General features: G+C 42.2%; 1 pseudogene; it reads left to right on the top strand.

Moving 5' to 3' along the window:
* Positions 1–3,996: 3,996 nt before the first annotated feature.
* Positions 3,997–7,127, top strand: LOC123153608 (cysteine-rich receptor-like protein kinase 8; annotated as a pseudogene).
* The last annotated feature ends 361 nt before the right edge of the window (positions 7,128–7,488 follow it).

Raw genomic sequence — 7,488 nt, 5'->3', positions numbered from 1 at the left:
AAATCCCAAACCAACAGAGAGCCACCCGAAACATTTTTCCCGCCGCCGCAAGCTTCTGTTCTCCCGTGATCCCATCTGAAGTCCTTTTCAGGTACTTTGTCGGAGGGGGAATCGATCACGGAGGGCTTCTACGTCAACCTTGTCGCCCTTCCGATGATGTGTTAGTAGTTCACGACAGACCTACGGGTCCACAATGATTATCTAGATGGCTTCTTCTCTCTCTTTGATCATCAATACAATGTTCTTCTCGGAGATCAATTCGATGTAACCTTCTTTTGCGGTATGTTTATTGGGATTTGATGAGTTGTGGGTTTATGATTGGAATATTCATTGAAAGTAATTGGGTCTTTTTTGAACTTTATTATGCATGATTATTATAGCTTTGTATTTCCCTCCGACCTATCCGTTTCATTTGGTCAACTAGATTGATTTATCTTTAGTAGGAGAGGTGTTTTGTAGTTGGTTCAATCTTGCGATGTCCTCACCCACTGACAGCAAGGATAGCGAGGCACGTATTTGTATTGTTGCCACTAAGGATAAAGCGACATGGTTTAATCATATTGCTTGGTTTTATTCTATCTACATCATGTCTTCTTATTTAAAGTGTTACTCTGTTTGTCATTAACTTAATACACGTCCCGTTTTTATTTACTCAACATATTATCTTTGACTAAAGTCAAACTTTAAGAGTTTAACCGATTTTGTAGAAAATAATATGAACATTTACAATAACAGATTTATATATGTGAAAATATATGCAATGGTGAATTCAATGATATATATTTGGCGATGTATATGTTAATATATTTTTCTACAAACTTGTTGAAAGTATATAAAGTTCAACTTTCGACAAACCTAATATGCGGAGTAAATAAAAACGGAGAGAGTATGATAGATGCATGCTAGATAGTGGTCAATTGGTGGAGTAATAGTAGTAGATGCAGAATCATTTATGCCTACTTGTGATGAACGTAATGCCTATATACATGATGATTGCCATGAATATCATCGTAACTATGCACTTTTCTATCAATTGCCCAACAGTAATTTGTCTACCCAGCGTATGCTATTTTTGTGAGAGATAAGTCTCTAATGAAAACTTTTTGCGGGAAGTCTCTAATGAAAATTTATGGCCCTCGGATCTATTTAAATCATATTAGTAAAATAGAAAATACTTTGTTGTAATTTTTCTTCTTTTATTTTACTTTGCAATTTATCTATCTATCATTATCAGATTTAAGAGAGAAGGGTTCTTCCTCCCCTCATCAGCCTTTTGCCTCCGTCTCTCCTTCATTAAATGCTTTGTAAATTTTCACGTGCAGAAGGGCAAAGCTATCTAATTCATGTATCCTGACAAGCCATGCCAATTGCCAACCATCATAGCCTCCTCCAAATCATTGGTGTGCTCCATCCCTAGTTGTTAAGCTTAACAGGTAATATCACCGGGAGTCATAGAACTTGCATCATATATTCAGTTTGGTGCTACAAATTTTAAAATACGGTTTTGTAGTCACCTTTTTTTGCCATCAAATCAGAGAGCTTTATTGCATGAATGTGTTTCCTGGACAATCAGCCAGAAGGCTGGTTACCAGAAATTGAGGAGTCTCGTCGAGCCAACTTTCGGTCACAGACAAAGTGCAAGCACGTTTTGCACAAAGATGTATCGGTAAGTTGGCCGCCCGATTTACATGCTGAATATCAAAAAACGGAAAATTATGAACTAGCTCTCCTATTTCTTGTAAGATAGGTGCCACAATTGAACGGGAATTGTGACGAGTGTTCCAGAGTGTCACCAACTCCAGACAGTCCACCTCCATGATCACATGCGAAAAACCTCGAAGTGCCGCAAACCGAGCTCCTTCTCGGAGTGACAAGGCTTCGATGATCAGTGGGTCTGAGATACCCACGAATGGTTTGCTCCAGGCTCCCAAAAACGCCGAGGAGGAGCTCCGATGTGATTAAAGGTTCCACTAGTTATACGTCCAACAGCAGTAGGAAGGCCCAAGTATCGCTCGCTGAAAGCCTCTACTGCAATATTCAGAATAGCTTTCAACTGTTCTTGCAACTGAGCTGGTGTGTTTGAGCTGAAATATATTGAGCTCTTCTCCCCATTCACACACTGCCCCGACGCTTCCCCATAAATTCGAAGAATGTCGTTCAGCCTTACAGCACTTTGGGATGTAGCACTGATGAAAATGAGACTATCATCTGCAAATAAAAGGTGTGTAACCCAAGGTGATTTGTAGCTGACTCTAATTCCTCTGTCTGTAAATCCACCATTATAGTACTTAAGAAGACAGGAGAAACCCTCAACACAAATAAGAAACAGATACGGCGAAACCAGGTCGCCTTGTCTGAATTCGCGGGATGGAGTAAAATAGGGTAACAATTCTCCATTAACACGTACAGAGAACCGTACTGAAGATACACACTTCATGATAAGTCGAACAAAGACCATGCTGAAACCTAGCCGAATAAGGATTGCCTCCAGAAAATTCCATTCCACTCGGCCGTAAGCTTTCATCTTGTCTAACTTGACAGCACAAGCATAATTTTTCCCTTTTTCCGCCTTCTCATTGTGTGCACACTTTCATATGCCACTAAAACATTGTCAGTGATCAGGCGACCAGGGACAAAAGTGCTTTGCTCTTCACTGATAATCAGACCCATAAATAATCTCATCCGATTAGTAATGCATTTGGCAGCAATTTTGTACAAAACCGGACAGAGAGCTATAGGTCTATATTGAGAGATTGACTGGGGGTGTCGTACCTTCGGGATCAACTAACTTGACTCAAGCGTGCAAACATGGTCACACTACGCGTATGTGGCGTATCCATGTGTATGCATCACTTGCAAGTGATGTGTTTTTACACAAAACACCGTCAAAAAGTCAACCAGAGAGACGCATTTTTGAACAAAACACCCTCATATTTTCCTATTTACAGAAAGCATGACCACAATACTATCCATATGTGCGAAAATTAAACAACAAAAAGTTGTAACAGCCCGAGACCGATTATTTCCGTAATTATTATTATATGGGTTGCTCGATGTTTTTTTTTGCATTGCATCATTTCATCATGCCACCATGTCAATAATTATTGCAACTCAAATTGCATGGATTTTTTATCCATTTAAATTGAGGGAAATTCACGTGATGATTTCTCTTTAAAACATATATCCTCCCAATACTTATAGGGAGCTAAAATAATTATTCCATTGATTTGGAATCACCCACACTTGCAATGTAATCCCCATGCCTTTTATACTTTGAGTTTGACCTCCAAACCTTGTCAATGATTCTTTCTCCATTCATCGAAGCCCCACCAAATTCCAGCCCAAAACATCGCAGCCACCGTCGTCGCCGAGGGAGACTCCGCCTTGCCCGAGGACACCCCCACAACGCAAGCAAGGTCCTCGCCGCCGCCGTCGGCCGCAGCGGCTTCGCCCTGCAGCTTCCTCCGGCGGTGGCGGAGAAGAGGGGTGTTTCTTTGGGTGGCGGCGGCGGCGCTAGATTTCCTTCAGAATGTAATTATAACGCTGAGTAATGTGGATACTCAAGTTATTCTCCAATTTTTTTGTTGCGGGACGTACAAGTGTTGTTGTCATTGTTTTCTTTCTGAAACAAGTTGGAAAGATAGCGTCACTACAGTAAATGTACAAATCCCCGCGCTTTCGAGCTATACTCGGATTCAAACCGTAGACAGACATACCGCTGATTGCCGCCAATTGCCCCGTCTCCGCGTCCCTTCTTTCTTGCTCTCCCAAATTCCCGATCTATCTCACCTCGCCCTCCACCGCATCCTCTTCCTCCCTCCCGCCGCCGGATCCGTGATCTCGCGATCGTCGTTTGATCGTTGCTCTCGCGACTCCGCGGCCGCGACCATGGCCGACACCACGGTGCTTCCCCCGTCTCTGCTCCCGCGCCCTAGCGCCGCCGCCGCCGCCAATCTGCACTCCTGCTCCTCCCGCGTGCGCGTAAACCCTGCCTTGATGGCTAATCCCGCCGCTGCCAAGAGGCCGAAGCGGCCCATGTCCGTGTGCGACGGGCAGCCGCCGGCGAAGCGCGTACGCGGTGTCTGCTCGGGGGGCGAGCTCCATGTCGCGGTGGCTGCCAACATCAAGAACAGCAAGCTTCCATGTCCCAGCAACGGCAAGGATCCGAAGAATCTCCACTCCTCTGTGATCAAGAACCAGGTCGCCCAATCTCCGGCGAGCTCGACGCAATCGAAGCCGCCGATCAGCATGCGCCAACTGATCGAGAACGCTCGCCTCGCCATGGATTGGGCGCACCCTGCCTCCGAAGAAGAGGCCAGCCGTCAGCGGGACATCGAGCATAGCAGAGAGGAGGCCCGGCGAAAGGTGGAGCAGATGGTGGACACCGTGCAGTTCAACGACCCCTGGATACATCACTCCGACGTGACCAAGTCCCCTGAGGAGCTGCTCCAAGCAAGACAGCAAGCTTGGCGTTATCAAGCTCACCGCATCGAGATGGCTCGTCGACGGGACTTTGCTCAAGCGATGCAAATCCACGGATGTGTGGTCAAGTGATCGAAGCAGAGGAAGAAATCATCAGCAGCGCAGCCTTGTTGGTGGTAGTCTTGCTTAGCTGACCAAAGCAGAGGAAGCAGAGTCGGCAATCTGCAGTGCTAGTGTTGCAAAGCAGAGTCACTAGTGCTAGTTGCAAGTGTGTAGGAGTATTTCACTGGCATGTTTTTAGTGTGCATTATGATCACAATTGATCAATTAATTAATGCAAGGGATTGTTCTATGTAAAAGCATTGGATCAGTCTGTTGTAGTATGTTTTATGTAAAAGCATTGGATGTGATGATCCCACCAAGAAGATCACTTCTGTGCTTGAACTACTATTCCAGATAACTTCTATTTTCCTGGAGAAGAACAGATATGTCTGCTTGCTGAACTTTTGAGTCCTGATGCAGAATTTACTTGTCGCATCAGGAAGGCGCCGAAAAGCCTGTTTCATTCAGACAATTGGTGTATATGCTATTTTCCTGGAGAAGAACAGATATGTTGTCTGAATTTCATATTCATTGGCATGGATCCACTGAGGTGAGGGAATTACATCATCTGAATTAGCTTCATTCAAAATCAAGTCAATTACAATGAGAAACGTTGGCAACATCCACAGGTACCTTGAGCGCCATCCACAGCTTCCCGGCTTCCTCCTGAAGAGAAATTAGGAGTTGCATATTTTGACACGCTGGGAAATGGAAAGATTAGCTCTGCACTGTACATGCACATGCTTGTAGATCCTCTGGGGTGACCGATTCTTTTTCCTCTGTAAAAGCCATTAGTTTGTATATATGCATCTTGTGTGCTAATAAAGGTTCCCAGCCAGTTCTTTTATTTGGGAACCTTCTATGAGGTTCCTGAACCAATTTTTTTCCTTTTTTCGTTTCTTGTTCTTGTTTCTGTTTCTTTATTTTTTCTTTTCTTATGTTTCCTTTTTACAGTTTTTTTTTCAAATTTACTTTTCTTTATGCCAAAAAAATGTTTATGTTTTTCAGAAATTGTTCAAAACATCACATTTTCAAATTTTGTTCACAAATTCAAAAAAATGTTTTTTCAAAAATATTTTTCAATTTTTGTTCACAAATTCAAAAAATGTTTATGTTTTTCAGAAGTTGTTCAAAAATCAAAACATCAAAAATGTTTTCATTTTCAAATTTTGTTCACAAATTCAAAAAAATGTTTTTTCAAAAATATTTGGGACTTCAAAAAATGTTCATGCCTTTCAAAAATTGTTATTGTTTTCAATTTTTGTTCACAAATTCAAAAAATGATCATGATTTTTTAGAAATGTTCGCCTTTGTCAAATTTTGTTTTGGTTCAAAATTTTATTCACAGACCCCATAAACCTGGGCCGCCGCCTAGAAATGTGCTCATTGACGACCATAGTAGCAACCACTAAATCCTCACACCTTGTTTAATTCCTAATAAATATGTGCACGAATTCAAAACATCTACAGTTAAATGGAAGACTACAACAGATCTAGTTTTCACCTGACCTGATTCTTTGTTGCTCGAATCATAAAAACTATTCTAGTTTAGTTTAGAGCAATACGTCAACAGTTGATAGGAACTGCAATTGCATTATCTTTTCCAGACAAAACAAAAGGACGATTGCTAGACTGGGCTAAGCGATTCAAGATAATTATAGGGTTAACAGAGGGCCTTGTTTACCTGCATAAAGGCTCCATTTTCTGGCTTGTCCACAGAGACTTGAAACCGCATAATATCCTCTTGGATTATAACATGAACCTGAAGCTTACTGAATTTGGATCAGCTAGAACACTGAGTTCAGATGTACTCCCTCTATATGAAATCTTTCTTTACGGAGGAACTAGCAGAAGACCGCACGAGTAGGGTCGCGGGAACCAGGTATCATCTGCTTGCTATATCAATAATCACAAATTCCCATCATTTGTGTTCAAATGTTCTAATCTTACAGTTTTGACATCCTTTGTTTCACTTTTTCAGTGATTACAAAGCTCCAGAGTATGCATCTCGAGGTGTTTACTCGATGAAGACAGATGTGTTCAGCTTTGGCGTTTTGGTTCTGGTGATTATTAGTGGCCGAAAGAATACCATACTCGACAAGCGAGGGGATACTGTTGGTGATCTTGTACGAGATGTGAATGAACTGAACATCTATTTGAAGCAAGATTTCATATAGTTCGCATTCACGAGATGTTTACTATTGTTGCCAGATTATTTTCCTTCTTTTGCGCTACAGTTATCTCATGTCAAGTGTTGAAAAACTATTTCAGGCCTGGCGTATGTGGAAGAACTTGTGGATCCGTTGTTAGGGGACGGATATGAAGTCGCTGAGATAACGAAATGCACTCAGGTGGCACTGCTTTGTGCTCAGGAAGATCCAGCAGACCGGCCTACCATGACAGATGTTGCTGCAATGCTGAACTCTGAATGCATAAGCTTACCAATGGAGCCTAAGCAACCCACCGCGCTGATCCATGGGTGTGCCGACAGAGGCACGTCATCGACATATATGGGCCAATCAAGCAGGACAATAGACATAACAATAACGAGTTCAGCTCCAATGTCGACTAGAGTTCGAATCATTCTTGACCCCGAGGTTTGATATGATGGCAAACATTCAGTAGCATATATAATTAAAAAAATGTGAGGTGAGGATTATGGGCTTTTTATGGCTCAGGTAGCGTACATATTCGAGATATCAAAGATCAGTTTTGTGGAGTGAAAATAAACATGTGTGTGTGTGGTTGGTACCAGCTACCAGACTGATTTTCCATCAGCTACATTGTAATCCAAACGTATAATGTTTCATGTTTTTCTGCTACTACTCTAGCCACTTCTTAGTGAAGTTTAGCCAGGTTTGCTCATGTTCAGTTATTCGCATGTTCTTTTATAGGGACATAGGCACATTCAATTTGAGAATGAGAAATCATCAAACTTCAGCTTGACAAGCAGCAACCACAGAG

This window comes from Triticum aestivum, chromosome 7A (assembly GCF_018294505.1).
Source record: "Triticum aestivum cultivar Chinese Spring chromosome 7A, IWGSC CS RefSeq v2.1, whole genome shotgun sequence".
Classification (NCBI taxonomy): Eukaryota; Viridiplantae; Streptophyta; class Magnoliopsida; order Poales; family Poaceae; genus Triticum; species Triticum aestivum.
Note: the sequence above shows the minus strand (reverse complement) of the source record. Positions and strands in the feature narration are given on the sequence as shown.